This window comes from Anoplophora glabripennis, unplaced genomic scaffold (genome assembly GCF_000390285.2).
Source record: "Anoplophora glabripennis isolate ALB-LARVAE unplaced genomic scaffold, Agla_2.0 scaffold628, whole genome shotgun sequence".
NCBI lineage: Eukaryota > Metazoa > Arthropoda > Insecta > Coleoptera > Cerambycidae > Anoplophora > Anoplophora glabripennis.
Window position 1 is genome coordinate 72,344 of NW_019416744.1, and position 14,613 is coordinate 86,956.

Sequence of the window (14,613 nt, forward strand, 5' to 3'; positions counted from 1 at the left end):
TATATCATATATACAGGCATACACGTACATACATATGTACACATATATTTTGTTATGCCTAGGTCAATATTTCCGTTTCGAAGAACAATGTTGTAATAATGCACAATTCCGGTTCATTTTATAATAAAGAAAATATTAGAAAAATACTGTTTTTTACTATAGAGTTCGACAAAAGATCTTTCTGAAATTTCTCTTTCAGTTATCATTTTGATTTGAAACTGTTATATTTTCCAAATTGTTTATACTCCATCTGCTTACGCAAATGTAAGAAGTGAAAGGGTAGCATTTTCAAAAAATATATTTTTCATAAAACAAGTAAAACCAGGTTAGGATTTCAAGTCACGGAATACTTGCTGTAGGTTTTCGCAATAACCTTAATTTATAGGATACTTTTAGTAATTATTAAGTTCGGAATAAAAGTCTCGCTTTTCAAACAAAGTATAATAATGTTTTAAATTCTTTTATGTCCTGGTAGCAAGCATAATGTCCTTTTTTTTCTATTTCTATATCGACCGAAAAATTTGGTGATATCGATGCTTTATTGTGGTCTCCAAATGGGAGAACTAAACCAAAGTAATGAAAAATAAATATATGAAAAGATAATGAAAAATAAATATATTTACATGTGTATACATTCTTTTTTTTTGTTTATGGAACATTAGAAATCGTCGCTCCTTTACCAAATTTGTAATGTGGAAGTACTTGTAGCTTTTTAGGTTTTGACTGAGGACTGGCGTTAAGTACAGATTATACAGACACGAGGATTATATATACATTCTTTGATACTATGAATGCTTAATGGTAATAAATCACAAATCCCTGGGGATAGAATTTTTATCACCTCACGACATCAGAAAGATTATAGCCATTAGTCTGTACTAACCCTAGCCCTACTAATCTTGCTACTAACAGTATGCACAATGTGTCACAAGACCTGAGGGAAGCAGATTGCAGCACCGCTTTATTCTTAATGATGGTGACTGCTCATGCTCAAGTACTCATGATATAAAGAGGGTGCAACATTTAACCCCTTTTTATATAAANGCCTAGGTCAACATTTTCGTTTCGAAGAACAATGTTGTAATAATGCACAATTCCGGTTCATTTTATAATAAAGAAAATATTAGAAAATGACTGTTTTTTACTATAGAGTTCGACAAAAGATCTTTCTGAAATTTCTCTTTCAGTTATCATTTTGATTTGAAACTGTTATATTTTCCAAATTGTTTATACTCCATCTGCTTACGCAAATGTAAGAAGTGAAATGGTAGCATTTTCAAAAAATATATTTTTCATAAAACAAGTAAAACCAGGTTAGGATTTCAAGTCACGGAATACTTGCTGTAGGTTTTCGCAATAACCTTAATTTATAGGATACTTTTAGTAATTATTAAGTTCGGAATAAAAGTCTCGCTTTTCAAACAAAGTATAATGTTTTAAATTCTTTTATGTCCTGGTAGCAAGCATAATGTCCTTTTTTTTCTATTTCTGTATCGACCGAAAATTTTGGTGATATCGATGCTTTATTGTGGTCTCCAAATGGGAAAACTAAACCAAAGTAATTCATAAAGAAAAATAAATATATTTACATGTGTATACATTCTTTTTTTTTTGTTTATGGAACATTAGAAATCGTCGCTCCTTTACCAAATTTGTAATGTGGAAGTACTTGTAGCTTTTTAGGTTTTGACTGAGAACTGGCGTTAAATACAGATTATACAGACACGAGGATTATATATATACATTCTTTGAAACTATGAATGCTTAATGGTAATAAATCACAAATCCCTGGGGATAGAATTTTTATCACCTCACGACATCAGAAAGATTATAGCCATTAGTCTGTACTAACCCTAGCCCTACTAAACTTGCTACTAACAGTATGCACAATGCGTCACAAGACCTGAGGGAAGCAGATTGCAGCACCGCTTTTTTCTTAATGATGGTGAGTGCTCATGCTCAGGTACTCATGATATAAAGAGGGTGCAACATTTAACCCCTTTTTATATAAATATTATTACAGAAAAAGGGAAGCAATATGTTTACATTTTCAAGCTAATTTAGATAAAGTACCATTGGGAAATAAAAGAACTGTAGCTATTTGAAACGTTTTGAATTTCGTCTTAATATTTTGTTTCAGAAACATCAGTAACTATTATGACCGAAATTTTTACTTTGTTATAGTTATCTATTTCGTGACATTTGATGTTATATAAGTGTAATATTAATTGTTGCTTTGATATGTGAAAGCCAAATTTTTCTTTGATTCATAGCCCATAAGAACATAACTATAAAGTTACAGTATGTTGAATCAAACATTCTTAAAGGAAGCCGTTTTTTTACAACTTTGTATCTGAATGGCATTGGTATATGGCTACTAATTGAATGCCTCTTCCAAGTAAGATGCAGTTGCCAGTAATTGATTTAATATGTCCATGGCAAATTAGATTAAGACATTAATTTTCAGTCAAAGGAAGCAACTGTCTGAACTTATATTTTAAAGTTCCTAAACATCCTTTTGATTTTGTCTGTCGTTGATGTAGTTTTTAGATAGGATTATTTCGATATTGCTTGTACTAATATAATTTGTGTATTATTCCTTCAAATGGCAAGTAGTTCATCTTAACAGATGCAAACTTTTTGATTTGTTTGGCCACAATCAACAAAATACCATACTTGGTGAATTATATATTTATATGTACAGGCATATACCTAGATAAACACTGTAAATAAATCGGTCTGAGTGAAATCCATTGAGTGAAATTATTGAGCACATTTTCAGTCAATACTGGCCACCCTGACAACTCTACACATTTTTGATAATATTTGAACCCATAGTTTCACTCATAAAATTTTAGTTGTATCCACTCATACTAATAGAGGAAAATTTCACTCAATCGAGTGGACAGAAATTGATACATTCTTGAGTGAAATTGAGTGAAAATAGGTCAAATGTTCCTTACAGAGTATATTTTTTAACATTTATAAATTTCGTACGCTTCTTAGGTTGTAACTGGTTAATTAACATTTTTATTCATACTATCAGGCTACTCTTCTTCTAACCTAATACTTCATTTAAGGTTTCGTTACGTAATTCCTTCCTAATACTTTATTGAAAGTTTCCTTATTATCACTTAATTTTGTCCTCTCCTCAATTGCTATCTTTTCATACACTGTCAGAAATGAAACAGTAGGTATAAAAAACAAAACTTGATCGGTTTTTTTGTTTATACTTATAGAGAGACAGAGAGGAGTTGCTCAATTAAGTTTTCTATAATGTCACTCTGTTGTATCATGTTTGATGATAGTGCCATACCTAGTAATCGAATGTTTTTTTTTTGTTTATATACACATACGTAACGTACATGTATGTACAAACCTATATCTATATAGATTATTTTAATCAAATAAAATATATAAGGTGTTATTAGCAAAACTGCGTGTATAATTCGCATTAAGTTTCATTGTAGAATAGTACCTACTGAGTGACAAAACAATGCACTCATTTTTAGATTTCAATAATTTTATTTTATCTACATCAAAGGCTCCTTTTACCAGTAAACTCTTCTTCACATCGCTCTTCTTATCCATACTGCTCACAATTTCCGCCCCTCCCCCTTTGTTTTTTGGTATACTCTTTTAATTTTATTACTCGCCTTTTACACTGTTTAATATGACGTAACTATCTCCAGGAACTCATACTAAATACGACATTAATTTGTTGAGCACCTAATTCACTCTCATCTGTAAAAAGATGTAAATTTCTGTTTGAATTAAAAGGGAGTGGTGGATTGCATTATATTTGTACATAAGTACAATTATTTTTTAGGAACACAGTACAATCACTGCTTCTGAAAAAAATGTAGCTTTAAGCAGATTATTTAAATTTTGCTATGTAAGCAAGGCAAAATTATAATAGGAAGCCTTTAGAACGAAAAATCTACTTTGCGTGTATACCATGGTATGCAGAGGGTAAAAATAGCAGTACAATTACGCCCAAATGTCTAAAACAAGTTATGGAGGACATGGTTAAAATAACTACTAAATGCTTAGTGATAGATATACTTTGCATGTAAAAAGAGTGAAAACCACACTTTACATGTTTCATGAAATGCAGAAAAAAGTCAATACGACTAGACCCTATTTAGTCGAATTAAAGTATCGCATAGTACACCAAAATATTCTGCAAACAAATTGTCCGTGGTCCTTTCCATTTTATAGGAGTGAGAAAAACCACTCTCTAGATGTTCCATGGACTGTGGGTAAAAAAGCCAAAACGGCAAAGCCCTTTTAAGACAGTCAAAACCATCGTATACTGCCCCAAATATTTGGCAAATAAAAAGTTTGCGGGCAAAGTAGTTAAAACAACTACGTTATAGCTAGCTAGACTTTCCATTCAAGGGAGTGAAAACCACTCTCTACATGTCACATGGAATACAGGCAAAAAAACAAAGCGGCTACGCCCTACTAAGACGGTTAAAATGACCGTATATTCTGCAAACAAATGTTCGCGGTCAAAATAATTAAAAACAACTACAACATGATAAGCTAGACAATTCACTTAAGGTGGAATTTGCATTTCAATTAGTCTAAAAACTCTGCTCTGCGTATACCATCGTATACGAGCTAGTATTATCAAGTCAAGGGCGGCTAACAGAAAAATTTTAATGAAATACCTTGTCATCTTCTGAAATGGATAATTAATATAATATTTCCCTTATGTGTGATTTATCTCGGATTCGTGGAAATTCTTTTCTTATGCATAAATACACTACACAAGGCACAATGATACACAAAACAGATAGGACCTGCACGTGCGGCACAAATAAATGAACTGGTTGGCTATCAATAAGTAGTAACGGACTGTTTCGAAACACTTTTTTCCTTTAAACCTGTGCGCGCGTCATGTATAAATGAGACCTACCAACTTGAATCATAGAAGAACGGAGATGCGAAAAATAATTGAATTACACCCTTCAAACCTCATAAGATACAATGGTTAAGATACCTGTATTTTGCCGAGCCGGTGCTTTTCCTGTGTCGAGCAAGTGGTCTCTCGCAATATAAGAAATCCTTTTTGTCCTCAATTTTCCATCTGGAAAATGGCGTTTCCAATAAAATACATACTGGATCATACATAGGATTCAGAGGAAACATTTCTACAATTATTATACAAAACAAATATTAACAAAGAACCGTTATAATCGTGCACTGGGCGACGCGTATAGAATAAACTGTTAAAGGCAGGCGATGGGCGATGCTGCTTCAATTTTGCGTCACTCGTTCCCCACGCTACGCCGCCGCCGTAGTTTAATCACGTATTGGCCGCCTCGTTGNTCTCAGAAACTTTCAAATCCCTGCTAAAAATTCATTCCTTCTTTGAAGAAATATTTTTACTACTTTATTTATAATAATTCAAGTACATATGTAGCACCTCTCCGCCAGGTGCCACTAGCTAATACATATAGCATTTTTAATAAATAAGTAATTGAAATTTAATAAATATTGATTAATGAAAAAATTTGAAGACGACCTGTATGCTTTGGGAGGTCTAAAGTCAAATTTTCAACTGGATTATTTTATGTACTACTAATACCCCCTTAGGAAATATTAAATAACTAAAATGAAGTCAGTTGCATTATTAGATTTTTATAGAGTTACGGTATTAACATATATCTCTTACGCGACCTATTTCGGTATTACTGTGTTTGTAAAGTTAGATGGTCTTAAAATAGATCAAATCTAAACCTTTCCTTTTACTGCTTTATTATGGTAAGGGTAGTATCTGATTGTCGATTACAAATATTTTTAGAAACCAGATGGTATACAAAGAAAGAGGTTTACTTTTTAAAATTCCGTAATATACAGGGTGATTTAAAAAATCAAAAAGGCCAGGTCAAAAATGATTTAAAAATACACCTCTGCACGGCACTGGAAACTGGTCCATTGTGAAACCTGACCTTGCGCAAGGCAAAGCATGCAGTCGTAGACCTGCACAACGGCAAAGTGTAATAAAAAATTAACGGACAAAAGTTTTAAAGAAATTCATTCCTAAGGAAAGAAGTAAATAAAATTGTATAACACCCATTACACAGCCCCACAAAAAAAGTGTTCGGACTTGTGGGTCGGACATATGTATTCCCATGTATATTTCGACGCTGAATCCGATCCCGAGCTCAGACGTCCGGAATTGGCCCCAGGGGCCAAAAATGGCCTCTATAGGGACTGAAAGATGGATTCCGGGTTGAGGCAAGGTCGAAGGTGCATTCTAAAGCCAAAGCCGGATATGTGGTCGAAAACTTTATAGCCAACAGAAATTCCCCGTTTGGGACCGGGAAAATGACCCCTTAGGGGCCGGAAAATCGTGTTTCGGACGTCGCAATCGCAACAATGGTATTTTTATGTACTTTTAAATTTTGGAACTCAGACTGTGCTCTCACTGTTGCGACTGCGACGTCCGAAACACGATTCTCCGGCCCCTAAGGGGTCATTTTCTCGGTCCCAAATGGGAGATTCCAGTTGGCCATAAACTTTTCGAAATTTTGACTGAATGTGAGGAATGCCTCAAGGAACAAAACTTATATAGTGCCGAAGTGTGCTTTTGCCCTGGGGGTGATTCCCACCCCTTCTTGGGGGTGGACATTTTTACGCCCAAAATAACCACAGGAATCGATCAATTTTAAGTAACAAATGATATATAAGTCTTTTGGATAATCTAATACTTTCCGAGAAATTCGTCATTGAAAATGTTGCTTTTTTACTGAAAAAGTGCTTGTTTTGGAACAGTTTTTTGCAAATAACTCTGAAACCATTGGATTTATCGAAAAAGTTGTAATGAACAAAAAGAAAGGTAATAAAAAAACAAATCTAATGGCAATATTTTGTTTTTCTCTAACTGCAATATAAACCGAGTTATGGATTTTTAAACATTATTATATGTTAGCTAAAAACTAAATTGAAACCAGTTAACGTTAAATACCGCCAAAACCATAAATATTAGGAAAAAAACATTTATTTACACCTTTTTTAAAGTACTTTGAAAAACCTTTAAAATGAGCTGTTTTAAAAGTCTTTAGAATCAAAATTAACGGAAATTTGATCGAAATAACATGATAGTCTCTTTTTTTTAAGAAAAAATTAATAAACAAATCAGTGCCTTTGGCGACAGAATTAAAATTAAATGCAATCTATTTACAGATTTCTTCATTTATGTTCTAAGATTATGTTCTGGGTCTTTGGCTCACTTACAAAGCAGGATTTCGAAAAAATACAAGTTTTGAAAACGTTAATTTTTCAAATTTAAAAAAAAAATCGATTTTTACGCTGTAACTTAAAAATTAAAGGGTGTACGGAAAAATACAAGAGTAAAAAAAATTTAGCTCTATTTTTGCTGAAGATTTTGCTTTATTTTTTATTCCTCTAAAATTAATATTAATAGAGATATCGCCATTTTAATTTATCATATGAATGAGAGAACCACCCTTTTCGAGCCCTTTAAATCCTTCAAATTTAAAAATGACAACAAGAATTTTGAAGCATTTATAACTTTTTTGTATATAAACGTATTTAGTATGTGTGTATTCCAATAAAAACACACACACACACACGCACGCACGCACGCACGCACGCACGCACGCACGCACGCACACAAACACACAATAACGCACGCACGCACGCACGCACNGGGTAATTTTTATTGTTGAAAAGTTGCAATCAATTCAAAATTATTTTATAAGAAGGGAATAAATGTTTATTTAATACGAATGCACATTTAAAATGTTTCCGGGTTGAAAATTTGGAATACTTAATGTGTTCATGTTAGATAGCACATGAAATTATTCATACTGCATAAATAAAAAGGATTTGATTACATAAAATGCTTAAATTTATTTTTTTCCAATAAGGGGTGGTTTTCACCCCTTAAGAACAAAAAGCACACCTAGCGCATTTATAAGTCGATGCAGTTATAAAAAATTCGGAGGTATTACTATATTTTCAGCTACAGTAACTGGGCTATAAATAAATAACCTTAGTGTTGATTACCATTATAAATTAGCTGTTATTTAATAAATTATTAGTCATAAACTGAAAATGAATTACTTAGCGATTTAATAATCTCGTTTCATGTAGGTCAATTAAGGGGTTTGTCTCACAAAAATGAAATGATGGTGCACAAAGACCTAGAGGTGCATTTAATTTTTTTTGTTTCTTCCATTTAATTATCTTTATCTATCATCTATACCCATGCATTTTGCTATGTACTTGGGTAAAAATAATCTTTTACCACAAAAGTTGGTTTGGATTAAATGTATTTTTAATTTTACATTCACAGGTTACACAAAAAAGGGGCATTTAACAATATTTTAGGGAGTAGACCCTAGAAGAAAAATAAGTTCAACCTTAGTTGGATAAAAGACAATAAAGTGGATGATATATCGCTCAAATTGTTAAGAAATTAACTTGATGACAATATTTCTAACAATGTTGTTTAATTTCAACATATTGGAAGAAAACCAAATCTCTGCTTGAAATAATTTGTCATTATGCAACTCTATAGTATCTCTGGTTAAGAGCGTTGTATCATCAGCAAATAGTAAACAAGAATCCACTCCAACAAAAAAAGGGATATCATTTATGTAAGTAAGAAATAAAATTGGGCCCAGGATCGAGCCTTGTGGAACCCCATTCATAAAAGATAGCAGGTCTGACTCACTTCCTTTTAAACTTACATACAGCTGCCTATTATACCAATATGATAATAGAATAAGCATGTTTCCTCTAATACCGTAGTATTCTAATTTATATATCAGTATCTCCACATTAACACAGCCAAATGCACTGGTGAGGTAGTCGCACATGGTAGCATTTGTACTTGTGCCTTCATCAAGTCGCTCCACTACGTTATCAACTAATTTTAATAACGCTTTTATCATAGATTTGTTTTTTCTAAATCCGTATTGTGCTTCGGTAAATATGGATTATCTTCACAGTATTTGGCTAATCTGTGTTTAATAATAATCTCAAAAGTTTTACTAATAATAGGAACAGTTGCTATTGTTCTGTAGTCAGTGGCGGGGTGTGAACATTGATTGAATGTGTTCTGCTTAGGGTTGTTACATTTGTTGAATTGAATTCCGAAATATTAAGTGCCCGGAGAGTCCCTAAATGGCGCCCGAAAAATTTTAAAATTTTCAAGGTCACGCGTTTTCCTGGCATTTCTGAATTTCAAGGACAAATTCATTTATACCAAAATACAGATTTTCACGAACGATTTTTGAAATTGATGTCTTTTTGAAACATCTATTCACGAATTACCTACTAACGGTATAAATAAATTGGAATAACCTAAATATATTTTATTAAATTATTGAATATTGTTTTAAAGAATATTCGTTGTTTATAAACAAAAAAATCGTTTGTGAAGTTTACAACGATTCAACGAATTTTAATTTTCCTCGCCGTGTTATGATTTTTTCTTTATCTTTTTTTATATATATGTACAATGTACATATATTATATTCCGAGAGTTATACGCACAAATCCGAAATCCGGGACTATACAGCTAATTCCCGGTACAGTCACAGAAAATCCCGGTCGTACCCATGTGGCTAGATGTTCTTTTAATATGTCGTCAAGATCTGCATTAAAATTTATGAGTCCACGAAACACATCAGGGTTGTCCGAATTTTTTGTCTCGTCGTGTCCGCGAAGTGCTAATTCGAAAGCTCCGCAACATTGTATGCAATCTATGATTTTAGATAATAATACATATCGATTTTTCGTTACCTGTTCATTGTGTTTCCGTATATTATCCCAATATGCAGAATCTAACTGAATTCTTACGTTTATTTTACCTAATGACTTAAATGACTCAAATCTTTCACACTGTATATTGTCCATGCTTTATCCCTACCGAAAAGTAAGCAAGGAAAACAAAAAAGTGTATTTTTTATATCACACCCGCACACCCGCTCTGCTTTTGTGTATACATTATTGTTAAATTGTATTTTATAACTTTTATTTCGGCTTGTTCCACTAACTTCAATATTTAATTGTGGTCTTGGCCCACCTAATTCTTTTATTTTTAGTTTATCCTCATAAGGCAGAGAACCAAATAAAGTTTTTTGTAAAAACGAAACGCTATTCATTTTAATAACTATAATATCCGTAGACGCCTAAAAGAAAATATTCACACGTGCCGCTCGCAGAAATAAACCACCACACACCACGTACGAAATATTACTGCATTTACTGCAGCAGTGGCTGTCGTTGTTGCAGCCACAAAAGCCCATATAAAAGTGTACTGGGTCACGTGCCTTATTAGCCAATAAAAACGAAGGACGCATCTAACTGTTCGCTGTGCACACATTTTGTATATAAGGTTGCATATTTTAAGGAGCGTAGCTCGCGTCGTAATAAATAATAATATAAGCTCCTAGATTTATTTTAGCGCGAGTACATTTGGATTCTTTAAATATTTTGTTGATATTTAATATGATTAAATCATAAAATTTTATGTGATCTGCAGCTCCGCAGCTCTTATGGTAAAACCGCCACTGTACTATAATTATCTAGAATAATCTAAACAATCGCCTTTCTTATATAAGCAGAATTTTTGTAATTTTTAGTGAGTCGGGCCACACACATTCTTCTTCTTTGTTTTTTTTTATTTTTTAGCATATCCACCTAGATATCGTCATACACGACTCATCTATTAAAGTAAAAGCTTACTTTGACTACAAAATAACTAGTTTTATTACTAAAGTGGAAGATAATATTCTTAGAAAATTAATTAGAAGACAAATAAAATTTTCTAAATACTCAGCTGCCTTGAAATAATGATGTTCTTGGAATCCCCGCCACATAACTATATTCAGGTTCAGTCAACTTTTGTTAGTTCAAGTTTCTTATCTACGTCAAATATACGTCAGAGATATTTCCTATGCTATGCTTTTTCAAGGACGTAGTAAGTCAAAAGTAAGACATAAGTTTATACGAACGTTTTTATTAAAATGATCCAAGGAATTCCGTTACACTCTTAAGTTACACCCTGTATACTAAGTGGCAACTCCGTCCTTGTTGTCTCATACGAATCGACAATTTATCGAACATATCGAGCACTACCATATTATTAAAAGCGAATGTCAACAAACGATTAATGTCATTAATAATTCCATAATGATTTACAGTCGTGACACTGTTCTTCCACTTGACATTGTTACTTGAAAAGTGCGTACGACTTCCTGTCTTTCACACTCCAGTGATCACGGGGATCTTAGACGGCCAGCAAACGGTAGCAGCGAGATATGTCGATGGGGTCGTGACAGCCTTGTGCACCAGGAAGACTCTCGGAAGGAAGTTAACATTGAGAATCTGGGTCGGAAAGTGGCAGGAAAGGCTAAAGTCGCTATTTAAAGAAACACACGGGCCGAATGGTAAACAACGGCGGCCAGCCTTCGGACGCCAATGACAGGGGCACGCGGCTGAATTTTTCTCGAAACACGTACGGGGATTTGTGAGGCGAGTTGCAATTCTGTTTTGGGATTTTGGAAGGTTCCGCTTATTGTAGTTGTAAACACTTCCGGTCGTTATCCACCTTATCATCTGAAAGTTTGCTTGTTAGGGTTACCATCATTGAGTTGTCGCTGAGATTATTTCAAATATTTTTCGCACGAAAAAAAGTCGAGTGGATTAAATATAATTAATGATAATTAGTATATTAATATATGCAGATATTTATAATTTTATAACACTCGCCATAAAACAAAACAAAACTCTTTTAGTAAATATGAAAATAAAATTTTTAAATACAGGGTGTACATTTATAATTAAACACAATTGGTGGATGAGTTACGTTAAATAGTGGGGGTAGTTCATATAACATTTTTCTCATTAACTTTGAAGAGGAATTTTCTTTTTTATTATTTACAGAATTTTTTTGTCCAACTGTGAAATCACCAATTTCCGTACGAAAGAAAATATAGCAATACTAAAACTACAAAAATATAAATAAGCCGTTACTCAAGTTAAGCAAACAAAAAATAACATGGGCTACATTGATAAATATACATACATATGAGCCCAGGCTCATAATAGTTCGGCCAGGTATAATTTTGCTTCTAATATATTTAAATAAAAGTAATATCACTCTCAAGACTATTTAAATAAAGAAAAATATTGGTAACAGAAACAAAGTATAAAGTTGTAACTTAAATACGATTAAATATTACTTCGTAATAGGGTTGCCAGATCTATTTCATGACAGACCCGGAGAAATTGATGCCCAAAAAAAAAAGGTCTTTAGGAAATTTTGAAGTTAAATCGTTTACGAGGAAATCGATCTCTAAAAAAAAGGTCTACAGCAGCTCTATGACAAATTGATTTCGGGGGTAGGAAGTCTTAACCCGGAGAAATGACATATTAACCCGGACCCCCGAGATGTACCATCAAAACCCGGAGACCTGGCAAGCCTACTTCGTAAGGATGTGACAATGACTAGTTTGTTAATAAAAAACGCGGTTCAGAATAATTCGCCCGCTTCATTAAAATTGTATTACATTAGCTTTATTAAGAAGAACATCTTTAATTCTGACAGGCAATCAGGCCGAGTATGTATCCCATTTATGTTAAAACGTTATGTTAGAAGTAACGTTTGTAAATAACGTGCCGTAATAACGTATAATCTTATAGTAACTACCCGTGAAACAGACGTTATGTTATTTAATTGTAATGAAATGAGATTGAAAACGGCCGCTATTTTATGATGTACGTAGGTACCAGTTATTTACGAGATTGCGCTCTACGTTGTATTTGTTTCATGTTTCATAACCTAAAAGAACTCTTTTAGTTGTATATATGTGTTTTTGTCTATTTAGTAGGGTATTTATAATAATTCTGCATTATTATTATTAAATATGTCGGTGAAATACATCCTCAAAGTTCGCCCCTCAAAACAGTTTTTTATAAATATCTGGAATTCTAATCAATATTCTTTTTATTTTTTGGATTCTTAATAAATATTTCTGTTAAATTTTAATAATTCTCCTTAAATCAGTATAAACAGAAAGTTTTGTATCAAACATAATGTCAAGGGTTGCAAACTTCTTTTAAAATGAGCATAGCTAATGGTATCGATCAATGGTTGGTTTAATTTTTTATTTGAATCAACTATTTATTTCTCTTTTTTCTTCTGTATAATATACCCACATTTTTAATTCTAATTTCTAGAGAATATCGGATAGCAATGATAGCATACTTTTTAATTCTTTTTTTATAAGATGTAATTTTGTTTCATTCCAAAATATTTATTAGAACCCTAGATATCACGGCAATACTGTTTTTGGGGGTGAACATCAGGGGTAGTTTGCATCCGTTTAAATCCGTTTTAGACCAAGAGAAAAAATTATTCGTATGATTAGAGAAAAAGTAAAGGCATTTTTCGTACACTAGGGGAATGTTCCCCCTCGATAAAATGAGATATTATTTTTGTCAATTTGTTTACATAAATCATATTTTTAATATATTGAATCAATATAAATTTTTTTATATATAAAAAATGTTTGAAAATATACTTAGTTTTCCTGAAACAAAAAATAAAGGTTGAAACTCCCAAACACGGAATCACTTGTGAAACATTTTATTTTTTAAATTTTTTGCGGCTAATAGAACAAATTATTCGTATGATTAGAGAAAAAGTAAAAACTTTTTATTTTGTAATATTAATTCTAATCGTACAGACATTTTTAGCACACTATAGGTTTTTTCACCCTAAAAAGAGAACTAATTTTGTCAATTTGTTTACATATATCATATTTTTTTATTTTTTTTTAACAAATATGAATTCTTAATTCCTCAATAACGTGCGCGTTATATCTTAACAGTTAACGTTAACCTTAACGTTTAACCGTGAAATAACGTAACTTATTATGATAAAATGGGATACATATTCGGCATGATTGTATTTTATTATTCGGCAGCTTAGCGCACTCGTCAGGCAGCGTGCTGCCCCTAAAGTTTCTTGCAATTTAGTGCGTAGATAGGTAACTGAACAAGCTGGATGTTTGCGCAACTGTTTCTTCATTTTATGCCACAATGTTTCTTTTGGCAAGAGGTCTGGTCTGCTAGTGGGCCATTCCATAACAGGAATATTATGTTTCTGTTATCAAAATTTTTCTTTAATAAAACAATTTTTAGAGTGTTAGTATATTTATTTAAATATATTAGTTGTAAAATTATGGCTGGCCGAACTATTATGAGCGTGGACTCGTATAATACAATGCCATGTACAAAAGTTACAAATAAAAATGTAGGCTATTACGTTGACTTTTCTCGACACAGAATATAAACATTAAAGTTATAAAAAGCTATCTTGGGAACAAAAAGGAGTAGGTGATTTCTTTTTTTTAATTACTGTAAAAATAAGCTCTATTTAATGCAAAAAGAGCGAATTCCTGAGCGGCTTTTGCCTAACCCTGGAACAATTTATTTATAACGCTATTTTGCACATCCTACTTTGTTAGTAGTAAAGAGAGGAACTTAATTTCAACTTTGTAAAAATTTTCTTTTTCGATATGTTTCTTTGGATTAATTACAATCTATATCTACGATATTAAC